The sequence below is a fragment of the Ailuropoda melanoleuca genome, chromosome 13, assembly GCF_002007445.2.
Source record: "Ailuropoda melanoleuca isolate Jingjing chromosome 13, ASM200744v2, whole genome shotgun sequence".
Lineage (NCBI taxonomy): Eukaryota > Metazoa > Chordata > Mammalia > Carnivora > Ursidae > Ailuropoda > Ailuropoda melanoleuca.
In genome coordinates, this window is record NC_048230.1 from 6,116,245 (window position 1) to 6,126,034 (window position 9,790).

Consider the following 9,790-nt stretch of genomic DNA (forward strand, 5'->3'; position numbering starts at 1 on the left):
GACTCCTTCAGCTTAAAATCTTCACTATGCCAAGGTGCTGTATTTTCGGGTTGTATGTCCTGAACCCCATCAAATGCTTTTTCAGGACCTGCCAAGCCGAGAGGTGACTCTGTTCTCTGGAATTGGCTGTCTTGACTTCTTTTAACATGAGCACTTAGGCAGAAATGCCAGGACACCCCGAGATTGAGCAGTCAGAGGGCCTGTGTTAGGATCCCACAGTTCTCCCAACTTTTCAGCTCTCCCTCGATGGACTCTGTCATGACACGACATGTGTAAACACCGGAAAACACTTTCTCTGGCTCAGCTGCTACGAGCTTTACTATTTTATTTACCCCATTATGTGGGCTACTCCCAGATGGAGAAAGAATCCAGCCTAAACCCTGTAGCCGGGACAGAGCTGAGCCTTAGGAGAAGAACGGTGTCCGACATTAAATAAAAGACTAAAACACCACGAAACTGATTCCTGCAGGTCTGAGGCGCGTGCTTGTCCGTTTATGGGAAGACTAAGAAAGCAGGTGTACCTCACCTGAAGAGCCTGCTGACACTGATTGGGCCCGTCCCAAACCTCTGAGGCAAAGGCAGACTCCAGCGATGGAGGTCCTGGGAAGGACAGTTGAAAGCTGCTGAGGTGATTGCCCTGGGGCCTAATGCATGATAATCAAAACTGGGGATTCCTTTGGGGGGGTGGTAACCCCTTGGACCACACCCCTCCATCCTTTGACAATAAGCTCCTTGAGGACATGAACCATATTATTTATCTTTTGTGGGGCCCCATGCCCATTTGTTGCCTGCACAGACTTGCTTTCTGGGACACCCTCAGGGACTTGAGAAATGACCCAGAAGTGTGTCCGGGTGGGTTACATTCAGTGAGCATTTGAAATTCAGGTGATAGAGAAGGCACCTGAGGCTGGGCGTGAGCTGGCCTGGGGGGCACAGTCGGGGGGGCGGCATCCAGGCAGGAAGCAGCACACCAGAAGAGAGCCACTCATTCTGTTCTTTATTTCCCTCCATTCTTTTTGTCCCACTTTGGGGAATGCACCCTAATTTTCTACATTTTAACTCAATAAAAACATGCCTCAGCCCCAGAACAGCAAAAATAGGGGCACTCTGTATCTTTGAGTCTGGCCCAAAGTCAAAGTACAATGAGAAGTTGCTGGCAATGGATGCTCTCTTACCGACTCAGTAACCTGTGGATGGAAGGCAGGAAAGAATTAGGTGATCTATGCTTCACGCAAAAACCCCACTACACGTAGCCCCCATACTTCTATCTAAGATTCTACGGGAGACCAAAAAAAGTTTCCTTTTTCGTTACCAAATAGTCCATGTTTTAGTTTGCCACATTCATTCATTCATGGAGGAAAATTTGTTGGACCCCTTGTTTTCACAAATGAACTCCAGCATCAGCACCTCCTGGAAATAGCTCCATTCAGGCCCTTCTTTCTTTTGGTTCTGTAACAGGTTCTCATGAGCAGTGTTGAGATCAACCGTTCCTGTGCCCCCGGCTGGACTCTGAGCCTCCAGTTACAGCGGTCATGCTTGTTCCAGGTCCTCAGCACATGGTTACGGAATAACACCTAAGGCTCTACGTTATCAGGGAACTATCGAAATAGATGTCATCCAAAAAAAGACCCCATTCACAGTAGCAATCCCAATGCAAAATCCCTACCCAAATGGAGATAACCTCTGTCTATGTAATAAAGGCCTACTGAAAACTGTAATCCAGGTTTTCAGATTTCATGTATCAGTGAAATTTCCAAAACATATTTTGTCAACTCATGCATTTAGAAAAAAGCAAAAAAATTTTTGTTTAAGTCTTTTTATAATGGAGAAGCAATTTTAATCCCAGAGGGTAGGGAGAGGGGAATTCTTTAAGAGGAATTAATTTTGCTTTATAAAAAAGTCACTGTGTTGTCCTTATTTTCTTCCCACTGCTGCTGACTCAGTCTACCACATCTCTGCTCAAAAGGCGGACGTGTGAGGGGCCGGTCTGAAGAGCTGAGGAAATGGAAAGACAAACCACAGTCCTAGGTTGGAAAACTGAATATTATAGAGTGCCAAGTCTTCCCAAATGTAATGCACTTCCAATTAAAATCCAAACAAATGATCCTAGGGTACACCTTGGAGAGTAAATAAGAAAGCACAGCTGAGGGGACAAAAAAAAAAAAAAGCATAGTTGGAAACTTCCCCTACAAGGTAATATAAGAATTTTTAAGTACTTCAGACTGATCATACAATTAAACTAAATAGACTGGAACAAGCAAAAAGGTCCTACTTATACTATAGTTTAAAAAAAAAAAAAAGCCCCAGGAAACCCCAAATCTCACTGACATAAAAGCCACAAAAGCTTATTTCCCACCCTGCTACATGTCCACCAGTGGTCGTTAGGGGGCGCTGCTCGCCCAATTTCTAGGGCTCCAGAGGGCCTAGCTGCCCCAGCAAAGGGCTGGTCAGACAGCAGAGGGAGAGCTCAGGCAGCCCGGCCCAGTCTCTCCCTGGGATGAGGGAGATGTTCCATATGCACACTGTCAAATATGGTGGCCACAGCCACACGCAGCTGTCGAACTCATGAAATGTGGCTATCATTTGAGGAACTCACTTTATTAAATGTAAATAGTTTCATGTGGCTACCAGCTTGGACAGCCCAGCATCTGAAGGGTCTCTCATTAGCAAGTACAGGCCCAAGGACAGATGTGCCATCCCTTCTCATTGTCACTTCCAGAACTTGGCACACGCTCCACAAAATAAATCACAAGGGTCCGAAAAAGCTATTCTCCACTGTCCAGAAGGACAGCTAGAAATGTTAGCCAAGAACATCAATAACTCTCACAATAGGGAAGGACTTCGTAAGCCTGAAAGCAGTGGAAGAAATCCTAAAGGTTATGCTTAAAATGTTCTCCTCATGTCCAAAGAACTCACACCCAAAATTTAAAGGCCAACAAATGAAGAAATTGCTCTCATTAGAAAGAGTTCATTAAAATCAACTTTAAGAAAAGGCCCACACGGGGGGAAAAAATGGGCAAAGGACATGAATGGGTGATCCACAGAAAGGAAATACTGTACCAATTGCTAATTACTATACAATGAAAAAGTTCATAGCAAAAAAAATGCCAATAGAAACAGTGAAATATCATTTTCATCTGTTAAATTAGCAAAGACATCTAACTAATAACTTGGTGCTGGTCAGGAGAGAAGCATGATGGACTCACTTGTGTACCTGACCTCACCTTTCTGTACCACTCGCCTTAAAAACGTCCACACTTCTTGCTCCAGTAACACGGTATCTGGGAACCTAGCCTGGAGAAACAAGTGAGCAGAGCGCTAAGACTTCTATCAAAGTATTATTTATAATATCAAAACACCTGGAGACAACCAAAATGTTGCCTAAATTATCTATGTTCATCCAGCATTTTCTGGAAGCTGACAGGGCCTCCTTACGCAGACTTTTAAAATGGGTTTAAAGGGGGCCCTTGGGTGGCTCAGTCGGCTGAGCCTCTAAATCTTGCTTTTGGCTCCAGTCATGATCTTGGGGTCCTGGGACCAAGTTCCCTCCATGCTCAGCTGGGAGTCTACTTGAGTATTCTTTCCCTCTGCCCCTCTCCCTGCTCAAGCTCTCTCTCTCAAATAAATCTTTTTAAAAGTGGGTTTAAAGAATATTTAAATTTGGGGATGCCTCAGTTAAGTGTCTGCCTTTGGCTCAGGTCATGATCCCAGGGTCCTGGGANCTGCCCCTCTCCCTGCTCAAGCTCTCTCTCTCAAATCTTTTTAAAAGTGGGTTTAAAGAATATTTAAATTTGGGGATGCCTCAGTTAAGTGTCTGCCTTTGGCTCAGGTCATGATCCCAGGGTCCTGGGATCGAGCCCCACATTGGTCTCCTTGCTCAGCGGGGAGCCTGCTTCTCCCTCTGCCTGCCAGTCCCCCTGTTGGTGTGCCGATGCTCTCTTTGACCAAAAAAAAAAAAAAAAAAAATCTTGAAGATTTAAATTTGAAGGAAAACTTCCAATAGAATCAAGTTTTTTTATATTTTATTTATTTGAGAGGGAGAGAGAGAGCGAGTGCATGCAAGCAGAGTGTATGAGGGCTGATCCCAAATTACGTTTATATATGTGTACATCCATATTGATACACATAGTTTATACGTAGATGTCTAGAAATGCTGCTTCTAAGGAGTGCTCTTACCGCCCTTGAACAGCAGGGGGCGCAGGAGAACCGGGCCTCTCCGCAGAGAGGCAGATTGATGGAACTGCGGAGTCCCCTCTGCTGCTTTGCTGTTCTGCTTCTTGGGACGCCCTTGCTGGAGGCCAGGCTCCTGCCTGGAGCCCTCTTTAAACATGGCCTGGCGGGTTCAGTCGGTAGAGCATATGACTCTTGATCTCAGGGTCGTGAGTTTTCGCTGCGTGAAGACAGACTCTGGTGCTCTCAGGAGGTGAAAGCAGAGGGGGAATCCAGGCCTCACAGAGAGAGGGCACCTGGAGCCAGACAGCTTAGAGTCAAGCCCCGGCTCCCACAGGTACCAGCTCTGTGGCCTTGAGCAAATTACATCACCCCACTGTGCCTCATTTCCCTCACCTGAAGACAGAGTTAATCACGGAGCTGTTGGAGACAACAGAGCTGGTTCACTGAGAGCCCTGGGCACAGCGCCTGGCATGGAGTAGGCTTCAGGAAGGGCTAGCTTGTGCTGTTACAGAGGCTGGAGGAAGGATCTTCCCGAGGAAGAAAAGAGTAGGGCCAAAGGTACCCCATCAGCGAGGTCACCAAGAAGATAGGTTTCAAGGATAAAATCCGTGTATCTGTATTTTAATTGTACATACATGTGTGTGTGCACACACTCGCACATTAGACACCCGAGTGGACGTGCACACAATCACACCAGAGTCAGAGGATGAAAACATGGCCCTGACATTGACGGCAGCTCTCTCTTCTTGGTCTTGGAATGATACCTTCGGCCTTGAGGTCCTGAAGAGCAGAGACAGAGGGCCCGGTGTCCTGGCCAGGGGAAGGGTCAGTACGTGGGTAGGGCCTCAGGGAGCATCACGAAAACACTCTAGGAGAGATTGCATGGAGTTCTGTACGAACAGAACGCTGAGGGCAACTCACTCTGGGAAGACTTCTTGGAGGAGGTGGCATCTGAAGGATGGTTGTGGAGACGAGAAGAGGAAGGATGCTCCAGGCAGAGGGAACGGCATGCGTAAGACAAACCAGGCATGTCATCGATCAACTGTATGTTGAGTCAGTGTCTTGGAGGCCATGCTCAAGGAATGGAGAGCGTGGTAGAGGGCATGACTGTCCTGCCATCTTCCAGAACAGAGGGCCCTGGCTGGGGTCAGACTGTCAAGGCCTGTTTGCCGCTCTGGCGGAGGACTCGGGAGTTCTCTCCTGCAGAAGGGGACAGCAGAGAGCGCTGGAAGAGGCGGAATGTGCGGATCCTCGGGGAGTGGACTTCCGGTAGGTGAGACCTGCTGCTGGAGGCCGCCTCCGAGCCTAGAGGAATCCCGCGCTGCTGCCCAGGCCGGAAGGCACTGTTAGGAGCCATTTCAGCCGCTGGGGACAGGATTTGGAACTCACTTGGGAAGAATAAGTAAAGTCTGGGCGCTCTTAGAGTCTTGGAAGGAAGGTTAGCAATCGATCGGGCCTGCTCCCTTCTGAAGGTCGGGAAGGTTCTGCGTGGGCTCCCCACAGTGAGGGAAAGCACCAGTTTCCTGGGCACCCCTTCCGACAAGGAAGGACAAGGTCTGTAGAGGCCCTGGTCACCCAGACGCCCTCGGGCCTTGGCACCTCCAGTCAGCGCGGGCTGCTTCCGCAGGCGTCTCTGCTGACCACGCATATTTTAGGACAGGTGAAGAAAGCAAGTGAGTTCACACCACCTTCCTCTGCTCCAGAGCGATAATTATTCATGGTTAAAAAAGAACACAAAAAAAACAAAACAGCAGGTTGTGAGCTAGAAGAAACTGGATCCTGCCCCCTTTCCACACAACACAGATGAAGAAGTCAAGGGCCCTACCTGAAAATCAGAAATGCCTCCCCCTTTCAGACTGATTCTAGACCTCTCCACGCTGGGTACTGGAGGGGACACGCCACATGCATTTTCTCATTACAAACCTGCAGGACCTGTGCGGGGTAGGACCTCCTGTCCCCACTCTACAGGCAGGAACACCAAGGCTCAGAGAAGGGAGGTTGTGCAGAATCACAGGGCGAACCGAGCAGAGCTTGGTGTCCAGCCCTGCTGTGTGGGATCCGCAGCGGCTCTTCGTAGCTGTTAATAGCTGCCACATGATATGTGAGTTTCCTGTGACTACTGTGACACACTGCCACATGCAGGGGGGGAGGGGCTTAAAACATTAGGAATGTATTCTGTGACAGTTCTCGAGGCCAGAAGCCTGAAAATCGAGGGCTGCATTCGCTCCGGAAGCTCTAAGGGAAGATTCTTTGCCTTCCGTCTTCAGCATCTGGTGGCTGCCAGATTCCTTGGCTTATGGCTGCGTCACTGATCTCTGCCCCGTCTCGTCATGTTGCCTTCTCTTCGTTTGTGTCACATCTCCCTCTGCCTCTCTCTTTTTTTTTTTAATATTTTTTAAAATTTATTCACTTAGCACACAACCCGAGCCAAAACCAAGAGTCGGATGCCCAAGCGACTGAGCCACCAGGTGCCCCTGCCTCTTTCTTATAGGATATGCATGACTGTATTTAGAACCCACCTGGATAACCCTGGATAATCTCCCTGTCGCCAGATCCTTAACTTAATCATGTCTGCAAAGTCTCTTGTTCCAGTAGGGGAACATTTACAGGTCCCAGGGAGAAAGAGGCCCTGGACCGTCACAATAGTAACACTGACTACCTGGGCACTGACATTTACATCTACTAACCCACGTGACCCTCCTGAGGCCTTACCCCCAGCTGTAGGGAGGCTCCACAGTCTGTGTTTGTCACCTGTCTGTACAGAATGCTCCAGGAGCAGAGGCGAGAGGCAGTCAAGGTGAGGGAGGGTGTAGTCTGGGAAGGCTTCCTGCAGGAGGTCCCATGTCACTTCCAGGGAATCTGGAAGGACAGGAGTTGGCCAGAGGAAGTGGCCTGGGGGAGGAGGTAGGAGTGAGGAGGTGCCTCAGCAGGGGGAGGCCAGAGGGAGCTGGGATGCTCCAGGACAGGGGTGAGGAGAGACAGGAGGCAGGAACGGCTGAAGCCTGTTGAGGCTTCTCCCTAGAGAATGGGCTGGAATCCTCACTGCTCCTTCTATGTGTATTTCTGAGCTCGACCTGCCGAGGCAGCTGGTGGAAATCACCTGGGGAATCTCACCCGGAGGAAGAGGAGGAGAGGAGAGAGGCCTTGGGTCTTCTTGCTCACCGCTCTCGCAAAGGGGCCTCTTGCTTCCCTGGGGCAAGCCCCTCCACCCCAAGGTTCCAGCTCTGGGTGGCTACTCTGTTGCCGTAGCTGCTGGGGCTGCACTTTAAGCTCTTTGACAAAGACTTGGGAGCCTCTGGGGCTCTGGTCCCAGTCCGCCGCTAACAACCTGGGCCCTCGGTGCAGGTCACGCGTTGCGACTGCCCAGTTATCAGTTCAGCAAGGACAAGAGACTCTGGCTGCTCCTTTTCCTCCATCCCCCAGCATGCCCGTACAACAGAGGCACTCGACAGAAAGAATGTGACAACACAGAGAGCCTGCCTGCAATGTCTTGCTGGCCCCAGTGACACTATGCTGAGGGACAGCCCCAGTCCCCAGGTCACATCTTGGGAGGGGAGGCAGGCACCCATCAAACTATCACCCAACAGAGCCAAAGCTGCAGCCACGGACCTGGTTGAGGAGAGTCAGGGGTCAGGGAGGGCTCCCCTGAGGAAGGAACTTTGGAATCTGATGTGACCCTGACTTTGGGAGAAGAACCACAGATCTGATTGTGGGCTTGGTTCACCTGGGATGTGTTCATGCTCAGATCTGAGCCCCCCGCCCCCGGCCTCGGCCAGCTAAGCTGGGTGAGGTGTCCCAGCTCCCTGGGCCCCAGTGAGGGGATGTAACGCTGGAGAACGCCGACGGCCGCTTCTGCAAGTCTTGCTTCTCTCCTTTCTGTGTGAGCCTCTCGGCTGAGAGAGAATGGGCAGGACCTGACTTGGAAGGGTTCATGAGAAGGTTCCAGAGGAAGGCAGCAGCCCCAGCCTCCACGGCCTACCTCCCTGCCAGCAGGCTCACTGGACCTCCAGCAGCCAACCTCCCCCCACCCCCAAACCCCCAGGCCTCCCTGATTTTCTCCCTCTACTTCCTTTCCCACTTCACAGGGCAAGTGGCGGGGGAAGCGATATGCACACGTTAGCTCTCATCTTCGGCCAGCCTCTATGGGAGTTACTGTCATTCTCCCCATTGTACAGATGTGGAAACTGAGACTCAAGGTATCTTGCTGCAGGCATCCCACTAGCAGAGAAGCCCACACTCTTCCCAGAACCTACGCCCACCCCCAACCTCCAGCCCTACCCCATGACCTCCCCTCTCCTGCTTTCCCACACCTTGGACTCTCCAATCCTCAAACTCACAAGCCTCTCTTCTCAAGAGGAATCCGAGTATCCAGGGGGAAAGGGCAGATAAAGGCCACATTCGTCCCTGGAACTGGGGCTGAACAGAAGGGAGAGTGTGGGCCACTATCAGAGAAGCCACGTGGCGGGCCCACTCAGAGCTGAGCCGGAAGACCAGAGGCCAGGGAGGAGCAGCCACACAGACCGTGTCCTAAACCGGGTCGCAGCCCGCCTCACACTCCCTGCCTGGGTCCCCACACTGCTCTTGGCTCCTGCAGGTAATGGGACTGGGGCTTCTTCGGGACCCACCCTTGGCTGGAGTTCAGGGACAAGGTGAGGAAGACACATGCTGTCCTGGAGGGTTTCCCAGCATGGTGGGGGAGATGCGCCCCCCCCACCAGAAAATGATAAAACTAAGTCGGCATCTGGATGAAGGTACCAGAACTCAAACCAGCAGGAAAGATGGAGTGCCATCAGGGAGGGTTTCCTGGAGGAGGAGACCTCTGAACTGAGCTGAGCAGCATAAGTGGGAGAAGACCCAGCCAAGGCCTGCATTTGGGTTGGAGGCTATTGGTGCCCTGGGGACTTGGCCTGCTGACAAGGAGGCAGAGGGGGGAGAGGAGCCCCGACCCTGCGGGGGGGGCCCCCAGGCAGGGCTGGGGCCAGTATGAGCCCCACCCCCACCCCCAGCCCTCCAGTGGAGGCTCAGCGGAGCAGCACTGCAGGGAGGAGGCTAAGGTCCAGGCCTGCAGGCTGCTGCCCGCCTCAGGGACGAGATTCTGGCTTGGCGTCTGAACTTGGGCAGCCAGGGGGCCAGGGCTGCCAGAGAAGGGTGAGAGTGGGGAAGGGAGGGAAGCTTCCTAAGGTCTTTGGTGTCCCTGGGCCCTGCAAGCAGCCAACCTAGCTGCCTTGTTTTCCCTTCCTCCTGCCTGCCCCGGTCCTCTCTTTACCTCCCCTGTCCCTGGGGGCCTGTTCGGGCCAGAGCTCTGTGTCCTGCTCCTCCTCTCTGTGCCCTTCCCCAGCATTGACCTGGCCTGAGAAGTGCTGTTGGGGACGACTGTGCAGTCCAAAGCCTGGAGTCTGTTCTCTGCGAGGCAGCACAGAGGTTAGGAGCAGGGAGTCTAGGAGCATCCGTATCTGGACTGGACAGCAATCCTAGCCCTGCCTCCCACAAGCGGTGTGGCCTAGGGTAAGCAGTTCAACCTCTCTGGGTCCCCGCTTCCTCCCTGATGAATGTAACAATCGAACGCTCACGTAGGAAACGCCTAGCACCTCCAGAGCGCTCGGGCCCGCTGGGCAGC

General features: G+C 51.8%; 1 protein-coding gene across 1 annotated transcript in view; it reads left to right on the forward strand.

The window, feature by feature from the left end:
* The window catches only part of NF1 (neurofibromin 1), a 211,130-nt gene extending 208,845 nt beyond the window's left edge, over positions 1-2,285 (forward strand). The window contains exons 59-60 of the mRNA XM_034640640.1: positions 470-628; positions 1,459-2,285. The gene's annotated coding sequence lies outside the window, so the exon portion shown is untranslated. The remainder of the gene's footprint in view (positions 1-469; positions 629-1,458) is intronic.
* The last annotated feature ends 7,505 nt before the right edge of the window (positions 2,286-9,790 follow it).